The 17,322-nt window shown below is 36.6% G+C and overlaps 1 protein-coding gene across 11 annotated transcripts in view; it reads right to left on the reverse strand.

Moving 5' to 3' along the window:
• The window catches only part of CTNNA3 (catenin alpha 3), a 1,350,411-nt gene that overhangs the window by 139,938 nt on the left and 1,193,151 nt on the right, over positions 1 to 17,322 (reverse strand). The window lies entirely within an intron of this gene.

A 17,322-nucleotide genomic window follows, 5' to 3' on the forward strand; every position in this document is an offset into this window, starting at 1 on the left:
AGGGAATTTGGTAGTGTTCCAAGAGAGTCACCATGTTGGCATTTTAGTTTGACAATTCAACTAGTCCCCAAAGAATCTAAGTTTAAGTGCTAGCTGTTTTTAGCAGTTAAAATTCTTTGGGAACTGACTGAACCTAAATTTAAGTGCTAGAAACAGCTAGTTTATTTTTATATATCTATGCTTATCATTACACTACCAATAGTATTCATAATTCTCCAAACCAACATCATAAGACTCAATGTAGCTACTACTTTCTGTATTACATTGTCAGATCTCAATTAAAGACCTCTTCCCTGTATAAAAAAAAAAAATGTAGGTAATTCAATTTCTTTCTTTTATGGAGTCCCTTCAAAATTATTTTCTGTAGGTATTTAGGCTAAAATCTAGTAGTTACTGCCTGAGATTCAAAATGGGTAAAACTCCTTTGCTGCTGCAATCATGAAAACACAGGGTTAACAGGAACACCTATTCCACATCAGCAGCGCAAACAATACACTGAATGTGTATAAGCTAAATCCATATGGTCAGAACATATGCCAAAGTTAAAGAAACGAAACATAATTCTTCCTGCCTTCTGAACGTGAATTTGGAGAGGCAAACATCTGGATTAGAAAGGCACTTAGCAGCTTACAAGGTCTTTCCAAGTAAAATTCCATTCAGGAACTAGAAATGAAACTCTGCTGAAGAGGCAGCATCTGACGCATGAGCCTAACTTAGCACTGAGACAGAAGATAGATGAGGCTGTGCCTACGGATGAGCACAAACACCATAAAATTAAGGCCTCAATGAGTCAAGCTTTCAAAGGTAAAATTCCAAGGTATTTGGAAGAACCATTTCTACTGCAATACAAACAGCTCACAAAGTCTATAGTAATTAGAAACATTTTCAAAGTCAAAGATGAAACAGAATGTATTCTGCCAAAGGTACTCAAGTCTGGGATTGCTTAGACCTGTACTTTTCTTTATTAAATCAGAAAAAGAAAAATACAACATGTTGCAAATCATTCTATTTTTCCAAGTAAGGCCATGAAACACACACACGAGTGCACATGCACACATTCAAATAAACAAAAAAAGTAGTGGAGGTCAAAAAACTTTGACACACAGAAAATTACCATCTACTCTCACTATCATTTTATTTAAAAAAAGAAGAGTATTTTAACATAAAAATAATTAGAAGGACACAATCAAAAGGGAAAACTTTTCCAAGAAAGAATGGCTGGTTCTATGGTTGGTCTTACCTTTCTCCTCCCCTCTAAGCCCTACCTTAGTGTCATTTGACAATCTCTTGGGGGTGTTCTTGGTTGTCACAACTAAGGTGGGATGCTACTGGCATCAACTGGGTAGAAGTCAGAGATGATGCTCAATACCTTACAGTGAACAGGACAGCTCAAACAACAGAAACTCATCTGACCTCAAATGCTATTGGTACCACAGTTGAGAAGCTCCTACACTAGTATTTTGGCCAAGGGTCAGTGGATTCCGGGGCTCTGACTAATCCTGCTGTGCTGGTTAGACTGCGGAGCCAGCCACATCTGGTGAGCTTGTCTGTTAATCTGTATTTTGCTTTTAATCATTCTTAACAGTAAGTGAGCAACAGAACTGAAATTGTGAAGTTCTGCTCTACCAATGAGGACCAGACTGCAACACTGGTCACTAAACCACAGTTCTATCACTTTGACACAGACCCCATTTCCTTGTTAGTTGGTATCCGAACATCAACATGTTAGAGTCAATCAGGAGGTGGTGCTATTTTTCATTAAGAGGTAAAAGGATATTTCACCAGTTTGAATAGAGAATCAGCAGCCTCCACCAAAATATGGAGAAGAGAAATCTCTTCTTACCCCAGGTTTTAACAACACATGCCTTATTAAATACTCAGTAAAAGAGCACATGTTTTTTATTAATGAAACTTTAACTTAAAGATTAGAAAAACAGAATGAATTTATAACCATGATTTTCTCTAGTTGTAAACTATAGGTAGTTCTTTCCCCCTGAAATTTATTTGGACCATGGGTGTATAAAATTATGTATAAACCTGGAAATAGTAAGATTGACTTCTTTTTGTCTTTGCACTTTCATCCATAGTACTTGTATATTTATAAAATACTGTTTCATACACTAAAGATTTTGAAAGTGAGGGGCCTTGAATACTACATATACATGTGATTATTTCTATAAATTTTACTATAAAAATGTGATCTTAACCATATACACTTTTCTGTTATTTATTTTTAAATTTTTTAAAGTATTTCACTATAAAATACAGCTTCATCACAATTTAAAATATCTCTTATTCCATCATATAGATCTAGTATCATCTATAAGTTTTTAATAGTTATCAGGTGTTTTCCATTTCTGTATATATGTATGTATACATGCAGATGGGTAGATAAATATGGGTGTATGTCTATAGGTACGTATGTGTATATGTAGGAAAAATTCTAAAAGACAAAGAGAAAGCATTTTTATAAGCAGTTTCAATGCATAACTTCCAATTTCCCTCCGGAAAGTTTACCCTAATACTCCCACAAGTTTAAGTGTCCACTTTTCAAGATATCTTTACGACTATGCATATCAACAATCTTTTTTTTTTGCACATATGACAAAGAGATAGTATTACATGGTTGTTCTTATTTGCATTCCTGTAATTTCTGATGAGATGGAACAACTATGTACATGCTTATTTTAAATGTGCATGTATTTTTGTGACTATCATGTTCAAGCCTATGCTTGTTTTTTCTCTTGGTGGGGGTGAGGGCTGGGGAAGGAGGAATCATTTTTTCTCACTAATTGGTGAGGATCTGTTTATATACAAACACTTTCTTATATAATTGATGTTTTTCTTTTAACAGTTTTTCAGACTTCATTTTGTGTTTTGTCTCTTTGTTTTGGTTTATTTTATTTTTTATATTGGGTTCTCAGGAGCAAAGTTTACCTGCTTTTTCCTTTCTTTTCTTTTTTTTTTCTGTCTTGGTATCATCATAGTTAGAAATTCCTTTATCATCCCAAGGTCACGAAAATAAGTATTTAGTCTTATTATCTAGTACAGATTGTATTAGTCATACTCTGCAGTTCACTGCACACTATCACTCTTGATAAATAGAGTGCTCTCTCTACCCCAAGATAATTCTTCCCTTCCTTTTTCCCTTCCTTCCTGCCTCCCTCCCTATTCCTTATGCCTCCTTCTATATCCTTTCCCTGAAAATTAAAACATAAGTTGTTGTTTTATTCACCTATTCTGGTTCACCTTGACTTAGAGGGTTTGTGTTTAATTCACTGCACAATACACGAGTCCCTTATGATTAGACATGACTGCATTTTATAATCACTGTTTTAATAAAACAGATCTTGTGCTGGGCATGTATTACGTTTCTGTCACTACATCAGATCCTTTACAAGCATTCTTCCTAATTAGAATACATTGAATTATCCGAATTGAAATATAAGGTATCAGAATCTCAGAAAAATTAATTACTATGAGCTACACTGTCGCTAATAAAAGACAGAGCTCTTCTGTTTACCTCTTACTGCCTCTTACAAAAATGAAAGCAGATGGAACCAAGAGAGATTTCTGCATATTTTCAGAAACTGTACTTTGGAAATAAAAATCCCTTTTCTCTATCACACCATTTTATATAATTTGAGGAAATTTCAGTAGTTTCTAACTCCATCATTTCACAGAACTACACTGATCTAATGCTATCCTCACGGCTATACAGTTGCAAGCAAATGGATGTGGGCAGCAGGTGTACTTAATGGCCCTGGTTCTGCTTCTGTGCAGCTCAACTTCAAAATGTAGACTCCTGCCATCCTGAATGAGATTTGAGGCCAGACTTGTGTATCAGCCTTAGTTTCCCATAAATCTGGCACTTTTTTGCCAGGCGTATGGAGACGTGTTTTATTCAAACAGTCCTGTCTAAAGCCTGCACTGCAGGAAGGCAGGCTGTGCTATGAAGGGGAAGGGTGGGAGCACAGGCAGCATCCTGAGGCAGGCACACCTGGGTCAGTCTCAGCCGCGTCACTGCCTACGACGTGGTATCAGGTACTTGCACAATCTCTCTCTGTCTCTCTTTCTATGTTTTTCAAGTGGGGATAGTAATACCTACTTCAAGTGCTTATTGTGGAGAATTCAACCAACTTAAAGCGCCTGCTACATATTATGCATTAAGTAAATAATTGCTGTTTTTGCTGTTATCATCATCATCATCATCATCGTAGGCAACTGTGATATTTAGGGTATATTCATATATTTTGCAGATTAAGGCATAATTTAAAAACAAATTTAGAAAAAAATTTAAACCAGGAAGATATTTTCTTATCACACCGACTCTTTCATGGAAGTCTGTGCTAATTCCAACTTTCCTAAAAGTATATGTCAGGTAACAGTTCTATTATTCTGGTCTCCTAAAAGTTACATTTGTCTAATTTCAAGTATATAATTTCTTCTTAATAGGACATATAGGACATGTTCAAAAGCACGTATCTATGAAAGAGGAAAGGACATGCAATTTTAGTACAACAGGACATTGGAGGCATTTTTTAAATTTACGTATTACTAAAATCGAATTTAATAATGTCAAACTTCAAAATTCTATCAGAAAGCCAGTGAAGATCAATGCCATCCACCATCTTAAAAGGAGCTATTAAAAAGATAACTGTGTTTCACTACTAATTTTAGAAGATTTTCCTTTCTTTTAAAATTCTAACCTTCAAGCCAACTGAAACTATCAAGCACTCTGTTGCTACCTAAGTTCTTTCCTCTCTTCTGCACTGAGGATTTTGCTTGTACAAGAGTTTGGACCTCTTATCTCTAGTTAGGCCTACCAGGTGGGGAAAAGACTGAAGTAGCTCTGGCACATTAAATTTCAAAGATGGGCTGATGGTAGATGGAGAGCAGAGCGATCAAAACCTTCCAAACCGTCACATTGGAAATAAATAATTTACACTTTGTATAACAATCTGTTAGACTGATGAGGAAAATTTTGAGTATCTCTATGTCTACCCAACCTGGACAGATACTCTCTGTTGATACTCTCAAGTCATAGACTTCCAGAACCCAATCAAATTCCCTCCTTGTACAAGGCACTTGCTGCTAGTAGTGTGGAAGGCGATTATTTTGTTTGTCAGGTAGTGATGTGTTCACATTTCTATTGTGTTGACTATATATTCCCTGTACACATTTCAATGGCTGTGTCTTAGATTGAAAACTCCAAGTGACCCAGGACAGTGAATCATACAAGCAAGTGCTTTGTGAACATTTCTTGGATGCAGATGACTCTTATCTTCCTTGGCAACAATCTGGCATTGATTTTTGTGTGTGTGGTATTATATTTCATGTGCCTATCTTAACATGCAACACACCAGATATCCCATTATAGCCTGATTTCCTCTCGTAACCCTCTACTCAAGGAAACAGTATACAGCTTCTTTTATTCTCAGCTACAGCTTGAAACTAGACCAGGGTTGGCCACCTACCCTGATTCAAGGACCATATATCCACAAATTAACTAAAAACCCATGAAAGGATCCTATGCAAAGGGCTCTATGTATAGGAGGAACTTTATTTAGGTTAGCCAAGCAGGCTGGTTTTCTCCACGAACTGTTCCAGAAAATTTTTAAGAGGATTAATCAGGTAAGTGAATGTTGCCAAGCTGCAAGTTTAGCAGAGATGTCACAAATGTGAATCCATTCAACAAATGATGGTGATGACGATGACAATGACAGTTATATTGGTGGTGATGTGACTCACCGTAACAATTAACTTTAGTCACTTAATGATGTGTCACTTCCTACAAATATTAACTCATTCACAATAACCTTATGATGTGAGTAGGTCCATTTTTCAAAAAAGCAAACTGAGACAGAGGAGCAAAGTAAGCTGCTCAATGTCGACAGCTATACAGCTATAAGCTGTAAGACAGCTATAAGAATCAGGATTCAAACTTGGGAGTCTGACACCAGAAATTGTGTTCTCCTTGTTTAAATTGTCTTAGAATCAAAAGGGAGGAGACATGTCTGGGGATGATGTTTTTAAAAAGCTTTGTTTCTTACAAGTACATGAGCTTCAGTGAGCTGATGACTCCACAGATGTTTATGCTCTGTGTCCATTCGTGGGATTTTAACCAAGCCATTCACATGGTGCTATAGCCTGTACCCCTCATTATGAGAAACACATGTTCAAATTTATTTTTAAAAAGTAGATTCATAATCACTCATTAAACATATGCTATTAAAATGCAAGATTTAGACTGTAGTACTTTCAATGTGCGAAGATAATTTTTTAGATTATGTGATTTGCTTTTGAGCTTTTTTTTTACTACCTTAACGATTACTTGATACACTTGAAAAAGTAAGCTCATATTTCATATTTCACCAGACTAGTAATTCAAAATTATTTAATTTATAATATGTTAAAATTTCCACATTAGAAGAAATAGGACTTTTTCAATGACAACAATTAAAAGCATGGGGAAAAGGACAGCACCTTGCAGCCAGAGGTCCATCACAAACACCTCTAAGCTCAAAAAGGCAAAGAATCATCTGCAAACTTTAGCCTCAGAAAATTTTTCCAAATGACTACTTTTGGGGTGATTATTTATTAAAACACTATTTTTTAAATTAGAATTATCTTATTTGTTTTGTAGACTATTTATTGGTTAGATACAAATGCTATATCTGAAACAACTCCCCTCTCCTCAAATTTTCTGCACATTTCTTTTCTCATTTATGGTCAACATCATTCATCTACTTATTCATTAAATAAATATTTATAGCATATTTACTATGTGCCCAGCACTTTAGTTTGGGGAATGCATCATTGGGAAAAAAGATTAAAATTGTTGGCTTCATTGAATTTACTGTAGACAGACTAAACAAACAAGTAAAGATGCAATATGTCAGTGAAAAGAAGTGCTATGGAGAAAAACAGAGAGGGGAAGAGGTTTATATGGGGGCTGGAAACGGGGTTGCAGTTCTAAGCAGGGTGGTCAATGGAGGCCTTCCAAAAAGGTAACATTCAATTCAGCAATGGTGTCAGAAAAGAGAAGATTCTGGAGGGTTTGGGGGAGGTCTGAAAGTAGAGAGAAACTAGATCTAAAACTAAAATAGCTTCTTTGAGGGAAAAAAAATCATGGTCACAACATAGTATATCAGATTTCACTATAAGTTTTCAAGGTTGTAAGATTGTAATATAAAGCTATGTATGTGAAATGAATTCCAGTCTAGTTTGTAAATTTCAAATCTGCCTACTTGACATCTTCTGTTGGTGTCTAATAGACTTTTTAGACTAGACATATCCAAAATCAATTTCTGATCTTCCACCATCTCCAATCTGTTTAATTCAGTCTCCCATGTAGCAATACAAATGGTAAGTCCACATTCCCAGTTCTCAAGACAAAAACCTTGAGTTATTCTTTACTCCTTTTTCTTTCTCATACTCAATATATAATGTTCAGCAAATTCAGTTGGTTTGCCCATCACTGTATATGCTCAATCAAAAACCTTCAGCCCCTCTATTTTAAAAACCATTGTCTTAACCTCCATCATTGTTCACTTGGAGAATAGCAATAGTTTTCTAACTTCCTGCTTCCTCCTGTTTTCAACACAGTATTCAGAATGACCCTTTTAAAATGAAATTCACTCAAAGCTCTCCAACAGCTTCCCATCTGACTCAAAATATAAGCTAAATGTCTGACAATGGTTTATGTGCCCTACAAGATCAGGTCTCCTTTTTAGTCTCAGACATCCCCTCATCTCACTAATACTAACTTTCAAGGGCTTTCCCTCCTCAAAGTTTCTCTACTTGCTATTTCCTCTGCTACAAATTAATCAACAGGTAGAAAGCACTGTTGAAAGCTTGATGGAAGGCTAGGCTTACTAACCAGCATGTGAGTCATACATAAATATCGTAATATATCGCTTCATGCCTTCATGGCATTATAAATAAATTCATATATAAATTTTTGGGTTGTTCATCAACATTAGAAGATAAGAAATCTACATTTATAAATACCAAGTTCTGCTCTATAATTAAATGGAAGATTAGAAAGATTTAGCCTTAAATCACAGAACTTGTAGTGACTGCAGAGGGATACTATACTATATATGCTTATCTTTTCCTCTCACTTTAAAACATTTTACTTCATTGATGACAAAAGAAAACTAGCAGTATGGAAAATACATTGGGAAAAACTAATAAAATACTTCTTTTTTAAAATTAGAATTTGTATTGAAATTAATTATTTCTAAAGACAAATAAGACAATCAATTAGAAACAAGAGGCAAACATACCAGGCATTTAAGACTAATTACTAAGCATTAATTTTAATTTAGAAATTCCCAACAACCAAGGCATAGTGAAATGCATATATTTTAATATAGTTCTATTGTCTGATAAGTGATAGTATATTAGATACTTGGTAACAATCTTTCCTGGATTGAAATTTCAGTAACTCTTAAGATACCTGTAATATAAAATGTTTCAGATAAAATATTAACAGTGTTCATGAAGTCAGAAAAAAATGACACTAAATTTCAGTTAGGGTAAAGAATTTAAATAAAACAAAGATGAAACTGTCTGGGTATAATACTTCACAATAGATAGAGAAGGACAGAGCCTAATGACCTTAGCATGTAAATCCAAAAATAGTAAGTACATTGTCTTTTAGATTGCTTCTCAGCAGAAGTTTTTTGTATCATTAAATCAATAAAACCTAAGTGTAAAGAAAAATTCTTGGAAATAAAGGGAGTTGAGCTCATCTGTAAGAATTTTTTTATTTGAGGGAATGCAAAAGACAAAAGGTAGATAATCCAGACATGGGCAAGATCATGACCATCAGACTCAGGGATAGTCCTAACTATCAGGAACACAAGAAAGATTTTAGCAAATAAAAAATGAGTTTTTGGATTTGTATGCCTTAGAGGGCCAGGAATAGGAGGCATCATAAAGGACTCAGGCAAAAAAAAAAAAAAAAAAAAAAAAAAAAAGCAGAACAACTAATATTTATATAACAGGTACTAGGGAGTAGGGAGCCACTAAATATTTCAGAGTAGTGATGCAGCAATTTATGGTAAGATTAATTTGGCACAAGCAGGTACAACTGTTGCAAGGGAAAAGGTCAGGAAAGAAATTAATGTAATCCCATAGGCTTAATATATTGAGGACTTAGTATACTTCTGAGGCAAGCTGTCTTACAAAAGGAAGGGTTTCCTTATCTTCTTTCCAGCTATAGTGTATCTGCATATCTCTATCTAACTATATCTATATCTTCATCTGTAACTATATCTATATCTGTATCTATAACTATATTTATAACTATATCTATTATCTGTATCTATAGCTATAACTATATATATATATTTAACTATATCTATATCTTTACCTGTATCTGTAAGTATATATCTGTATCTATAACTATATATCTATAACATAGTTTTATAACTATGTATCTTTAACTGTATCTATATCTTTATGTGTATCTGTAACTACATCTATACCTTACATAGGGCATTAAGGGATTAGATTTCATGCTAAGGGCAAGGAAAGACATTGAAACCTACAAGGGGTTTTATGCCTGGTGACAGATGACAGATTTGCACTTTAGAAACATTACACAAGTTCAAGTAGGAGAAAGAAAGTTTACAAAAACTAGAGGAAATAAATTAGGAGCCTGCTAAAGAAAATCTAGATGAGAGATGCCAGTGCCTGAATTAAGGTACTGACAAAGACCATCTTAAAACTCTCCTCAGCTTGACTAAACTTTAGATAGACTTCTTTCTGACTCGAGGCCCCCCAATCTGCCTTTTCTTAGATCATGTATTTTACAAACTTATAATTGTAAATTCTTTCTTTGTCCCTTGAGATGTAAATATTTTTTAATGCTTCTTCCCAGGTTTATAACCCAGGACTGTCTTTCTCAAGGAACTGGGAGCCATCCCTTTGAGATGTAATCATCAAAGAAGACAGCCCTATCTTCCAGTCTGTCTGGGAGGGTAAACACTTTAGAGGGCAGTTTGCTCCAAATTATAAAAGCACTTTCTGTCATGAAAATAGAGTTCACTTTTCCTTCGGATAATGCCAATTAACAAAAATAGATGCTTTCACCCCATCTCTGAAAATTTGTCACTGCTTTGTTTCAGCAGAACTGAATTCAGAGTGAATTCTGGTCTCTCTACTCCCACAGTCTTGAGTAAAGTCTTCCTTTCTTTTTTAATTTTGTCCAGAGCACATTTTCTTTGAAAACAGTGAGAGTGGAGGTGGTGAAAAAAACAGACAAGTCCAGAAAATATTTAGGAGATAGTAAAACCCAATATTGTATGATTAGAAGTGGGAAGGAGTAAAAAATTATTCCCAGGTTCAGACTTCTCAACAGAAGGCACAGCAGCACCACAAGGAATACAGGAGTTAGGGTAGATTTGTGGGGTAAGATGTTGCATTCAGGCTTGGAAACAGTGAGTTCCACAGGGGCCTGTGAGTTCCAAGAGGCAAGGAAACTTACAAGCCCGCCAACACATGCAGCCAGAGCTCAGGAGACAGGGCTTGGCTGAGGTCATGAACCTATATATGACCTGTGAAGTCCTGAGACTCTAGGGGAATGTCCCGGAAAAATGGAAAAAACTGGAGGACTTACAGGACCTAGATCAGAACTTTAGAGAACCTGAGTATGTAAAAAATAGACAGAGGAAGAGGAAACCATGAAGCACTGAGAATGATCACCCAGAAAGGTAGGAAAGCACAGTTATCACTAAATACACAGCTGAAATTATAGAAACCATCAATGAGGAAGTGTACCACTCAGTGTAGCGCTGCTGACTAATGTCATTTCATCCAGGCTACCACAGCTGGGCTTTTCATAGCAACCTAAACCAAATTATGTCATGAATAAGGTAATGAGGTCATGTCTTCATATTCTGGCATGGTAATTCAGTATAAATTGGAGTTATTGAGAGTGCATACTGATAATAAATAGGACCCATTAAATTGTTTCCACTTTTTAAAATAAACCACCCACTCACAGCAATTTTTTTATTCTCATGTTGGAGGCTATTCAACAGACTGCATGTTAAAAAGCAGCAGTGAGGATGTTCTATTACCAACATGAAGTTAGAGTGCATGTGGCTTTTTTAAATCCCCAAAATCATCTCCAGTATTTAAGTTTTGATATGCTCCTATCCATTTGTGGCTGTTGACGTTTTGAGGTTGTGTCCAGTAACCTAGGCAACTGTTCTCATCCCTGTCCTAATTTACTTCTATTTATAGAGCATACAGAGATTCAATGGCTTCAATGATATTCTTTAAGGCAGAGCAGGTTTACAAACTATATTTTTAAGTGAGTATAATATTAAAGAAGTCACAAATATCAGTCATCAAACTAACTGCATGTTACAATTTCTTTGATTTTTGGGTCATCAGTAAATAAGATGAATAATGTATCTTTAAAAAGATGTCATAACTTCATCATGCTGAAATATGACTACTGTTGACATTATACATTTTAAGTGGTTTGTTTTTGATGTTATTTTCATTAAATTGAATTTCAGCAATTAGAGAACACAGCTTTGAATGCTTTCAAATAAAAATCTAGCCTTATTCAGCACTGTTAGATGAGTTCCTCTTGTCACTCCTCATCTAGAAGACATTATGATCAAAGTTGAAATTGTGTGAGATAAAACAAAATTTTTGACTTTCTTTTTAACCTTACCAGCTTTCAAGCTGTTTCGGCAGAGGGAAGAATCATTAGAACATCTGTCCTTCTTGGACACGGATAGAGAAAGAAAAGGGGATTTTAAATGACTACTTAGAAAACTGTCTCCAACATGCATCCTATACAAAAATCAGGATGACACTTTTTCTTTTTTTTAAGGAGTATGTACCATAAAACTAGTAAATTAAGCCCTACAAGCCCTGGAGGACTCTGAGAAAGACAGAAACTAACAGATCACCAAACTACCACCATCACACAAAGAAGAAAAACTCCTAGTGCAGGGCCAGGCATTCCAAAATCACTGAAGAAAGTAAGAACTTGACAACTGTTGGGTAAATCATTGTTCCTACTACTGAGAGTTGCTTTTTTGATCACTACATCAGGTCTGTGTTATTTATATGAATATAAACGTACTCGTTAAGAACCGTATTAACACCATCTTCTTTTAACCTCTTAAGGCAGTTTCTGAAAAGACCCTCCTGAGTGAAAAACAATTTCGAAAGAGTATTGGTAATAGAGCACTAAATGTTTATCCTCACAAAGCCAGAAAACCAAAGTTGTCTCATTTCAAAAGGCTGAGAGATTTGTATTTACAAAGCTCCTTGAGCTACTCAAAAGGAAGTAAAGTATAGCACACACAAGTCTACACATATTTTGAAACTCATTCTTATAAAAATTAAAATTTATTGAGCATTTCCTTTGTGAAAGGAATGCATTAAAATTTTCATGTATCTAGTTTTATCGTCAAAAACAACACTAAAATAGATATTACAATTTTCTTCACCCTTACTCTGAGCATTTTTGAACCCCTTCACCCATTTCCCCCGCCCCATCTATTAGTAATAATAGATACTATTATTATCACAATTTTACAGGTGAGAAAACTGAACATTAGAAATATAAACTAACTTTCCCAGGGTTATGTGGATAGTAATTGGTAGAACCCAGATTTGAACCAAGGTTTCTGAGACTCCAAAGTTCATGCTCTAAACTCCTACATTATATAGCAGGGCCAGGAAAGGCAAGTTACCTGCTCCCCAATTTAATTCACAAAACCCTCTTTTAATCTATTTTATTGAGTCTCTCTAAATCCACAGTTGTCCCTTACGTAGGCTTGAGGAACGTAATTTTGGCCACCTCTCTCCTGACACGAGCAGTCTGCTGAGTCTCCACTGCTACTGCTGCCAGTACTGCAGACAGTAAACCAGGAGCAGTTTCTGAAACGAGAATGCTCCCTTACTGAAACAGCCCAGAAGTCAACGCGGTAAGAGGCTGGCAGGAATAACCACCTCTGTCTTCTGGAGTCTATGGTTGGGGACCTCAGATTGCTGTCCTACATCCTCTGCTGTTTGATTCTACTTGATTAAAACTCCGTCTCGTCAAAGCAAAGTGATCCACCAGGGAGGCTCTCAGGGTGAGGGCATCACTGTGTAGTTTCCAAATAGCGATCAACAAACTGATTTTGTTATTGATGGAAGGCTGTTGTATTGAGACGTTTAGAAATCTGTGAGGCTTAAACAGATCTGATGCTAAGGTTTATGATCTTCAGTCTCACAAGTCATCTTTCTGTGAGAGGAATTCTATTACCAGCTCCATAACACTGGCCACAGCAACAGCAGGGCAGTGAGCTCTTACAGGATCATGAGATTCTTGCCAGGTTTACCAGCGCGCTGTACTGGACAGGACGTGGCTGGTGCCAGGAGGCCTGGGATTTGGTCCCAGTCTACGTGGCTTGAATACACTACTGAAATTCTTTGAGTCTAATTCCCTAATTAGTAATCAAGCAAAAATTCAAAACCAAACTCCAGGGCTTTTGTTAAATAAGACACCAATTTGGTAATATTCTATAAACTATAAAATGTTAACCATAATTGACAATTGGCTCTGTTTAAATAGAATATATGGCTTAACTTATATATTCCATAAAATCTTTCAGAAGCTTTTAGGACCTACCAAAAAAAAAAAAAAAAAAAAACAAACCCCAAAAACCCTATCATCAGTAAGTTGAAGAATTTGATTATTTTAAGAGGAATCTATTTTAATTTCACTCTCAAATTTGAGTTTTTAAAATAAAAGATGTCCATGTTATCCTTGCTCAGGGCACAAACAGAACAAACAATGAGCTCAGAAGAATGTTCTATAAACCAATAGCAAATTCCCTCTCCTGTGTCACTGTTAAATGCCTGATCCCTGGAGGCAACCACAGTATTGGTCTAGTGAGAATTCATGTTTAATAATTAAGATAATCACTAATTTCCACTGTTGTTCCTCTGCCACTTCAGAAGGCATACACTATTGGTCTTTTAGTATTTTGCTCTCATTGACTGTGGACTCTATATCATTATTTGTTGGTTACAGACCTTTACAATGCCCAGTGGCATTTGCCACCGATGACAGCCCTAACAGATGATGTTGAGTGAAAGCTACTGGGAGTGAAATGCAGAAAGTAAAATGATAATAAATAACTGTCACTCCATTACTAAACAGTGCTTGAAATTGGTTCTAGTACATGTTCAATATAGCAGCGTCTGCATAATCCAAGAACCAAAAAGGCATTTACTCCGTAGTAACAGCTGTAAACAAAAAATATGAACACTTGTCTTGTGCAGTGAGCAGGAATTCTTCACTGAGCATGGTCTAAGTATTCAAAAAATTCTCAACAGATTTCACTTCAAAATCTTATGGTATCTTCTCAAATTAATGGTTCTTGGGAACAGGACAAAAGGTATAAGCAGTCCAATGGACACAAACTTCAGGAAATGCTGGATAGAATACAGTCTCAAATGGCTACAAGACTGAACATATGAATATATTCTCAGCACAGGGATGTAATTATAAGGAAGATGGGACTACTAGGGATACAAGATGCCTGGACGAGATTATAAGGCCTACCTAAGCAAGATCTTGGTTCTGGTCAGGTGATTTGGGCAGAGGACAGATTTGAGCTATCCTCCATGGCTAGTGATCTCATCAACTTCAGGCGTGAGTATGGAGTCTGTTGTAATAAACTCACAAGATAGATAATCAATAAGAGGGTGTTACTGGAGTTCAGTTATCCATACTATATGATGATTACTCTCTAAATTTTTAAAGATCTGTATCCTTCGTCTTTCTTTCAGACCACTGTAGTATCCTTTATTCTGTTCTCTTTCATTCCATCAATGACATACCAGGTTTGTTGTGCTGGTGGTTTCCTGTCTGCTTGTTAGTGAAGGATTTATTCTGCTAACCATGTGCTTAGTAAACTGACATGTGGTAACCACCGAAGTTCTCAGTGTGAAAACATAATCCACTTACAAGTTATATAAATCTGATCCTCAGTGATCTTATTAGTAAAACTGGGATAATAATATCCATATAGCATAGTTAAAGTGATAATTACACTATATAAGTGAAGTCACTATCTTTTCTTGTTTTATCCCCAAAGCAGAGCCTAAGACTAGAAGGTAGTTTATTTTGAGAATATGTTTTAGAGAACAGAACTGGGAGCCAAGGAATCTATCAGGAAAGAAAGGAGAGTCGATCCAAAGTTACATTATCAAGCTGGTCACTGCTGTTGGAATTGGCTTGATCCCCCTAGGGGACTTATTGAGGACCTGTGGAAAATGCACTTCACATAAGGTTGTGTATGTATTAGAATATCTGAGCAGCTTCCTGAGGGATTCTACACCCCAATGGCAGGAAAGCCTCCACGCAGGAAGTGAATAAAATTCAAGCTACTTGGAATGTATGCAGGGGAGCTTTACAAAAGCAGAGAGTGGCCAGGTTGAATAGAATGTTGCTTCCAATAGATTTGATGATGACAGATCTGTCTTTTACTAGATAGTGGTGAGCGGGTAGCCCACGGGCATTCCAAATGGAATGGATTGTCAGGGAACTATGCACAATGGAACACAAATCTAAGATTCAGAGCAGTTTCAGGGTGACTGCCACAAGGTTAAAAGCTGTGGCTCCTATGAAAGACTCTTAAGATCCAGGACCAGACATCACCAGCTTCATATCCTACAATGGGCAAGCAGCCATCTAGCTGCCCTTTTGTTCCAAGAACAGAAATATAAATAACAATAGTGTAGTAGTAAGAACTTTTTCTTATCATATAATTTTTAGGTTATCAAACACTCTCATATGCATTAGCTTTTTTAAAGGTACCAACCATACTGTGAGAGGTATAGTATTATTCTCATTTTTCAGATTGAGCTTCCTAAATTTTAAAGGTCTTAATCGAGGTGTCATAGTCTACATACAATAAGCCAGACTGGGAAGGCCATGGTTATCTTAATCCCAGCATTCTAAAAGGTGCCTTTATTTTAAGAAAATTTCCTCCTATTATTTCCTTTGTAAGCCCTGACACAGACCCTCCACCTCCAGTAGCTCAGCAGCAGCCTAAAGGCATCAGTCACTCCACCAGAAGCCAAGTTTACCACTGCCAACATCAACTTCCAGTTCCACTGCCACTCGCAAGAGTTGATCTCATTGAGAATGTCTACCAGATTTGAAGGAAACTGATCCCAGATGCTGTGTCTCCAGACAGTTCCCAACACAAACTGGCTACTACAGGACTGATACATCATCAGAAAGAAATGGAACCTCAAAACCCCCCCCCAAAAACAGTATTTCTAATAAAACTCAAGTGTTGTGACTGACATATATCAGTTCTAGGCAATAAAGTATTTGGAAAAAATGGAACTTTCTGAAATGTATCCTTTTTGTACATCTCCAAATTTTATGGCACTGAATTCAACTAATGAAATAAGAGTAATAATGATATTATTGCTACTAGTACTACTACAAATACTAAGCAATAACTATTGAGAACTGACTAAGAGCTAGGCGCCCTCTTGCATACGCGATCAGTTAACTTAGTTAATTCCCACAGTAATCCTCAGAAGGAGGATGCAAGGAGTATCCTCACTTTACAAATCAGGGCACAGAAGTAGAGAAAGGCTGAGTGAGTCTCCCATTACCCCAGTAAGGAAGCGGCTGATTCAGACACCTTCCCCTGCAATTGTAGCCACTACGCTATACTGCCTGGCTTGCAGACCTGAGTTCTACAGCCTGTTCTGCAGTTTCAAGCTATCAGAGGCTAGAAAACCAAACATGCACAGATTCCCAAGCACTGGGTATAAATAAAGTGAAGTACAACATCTCAGAGGAATTCAGCAACTGATTAACATCTTTGGAGGTGTGAGTATGGGTGTGTATGTGTTGAGGGTAGGGGCAGAACAAAGCATTGTCAAAAGGAAGAAAACAGTAGAGGAGTATTGCCTGAAAAGTTGTTTTTTCCCCTAGAGCTTCAGAGTATATTTACAACTTCTTGGTTTCTCTTTCCTACTCTACACAAACACGTACACATTTCACTTTGATACTCCCATGACTGCTATAAAGACCAAAAGTGGCATGGAGTGATTCACTCCCTAAGCAGACACGGTCTCACTGTGAGTAATCAAAGCAGAGGAAATTATTCCCCTCATGACGCTGTCCCTGCGTCCCCTGCATTCTGAGGCTCTTCTCCCTGTGCTTTGCCAAACCAGCCCCAGATCCAGGAGCCCCACTGTGAGAGGCTCCCTGGGTTGACAAGGAGGAAGCGCAACAGACAGCTGTCCTCCCAGAGAGGTGAC

The sequence above is a fragment of the Camelus bactrianus genome, chromosome 11, assembly GCF_048773025.1.
Source record: "Camelus bactrianus isolate YW-2024 breed Bactrian camel chromosome 11, ASM4877302v1, whole genome shotgun sequence".
NCBI lineage: Eukaryota > Metazoa > Chordata > Mammalia > Artiodactyla > Camelidae > Camelus > Camelus bactrianus.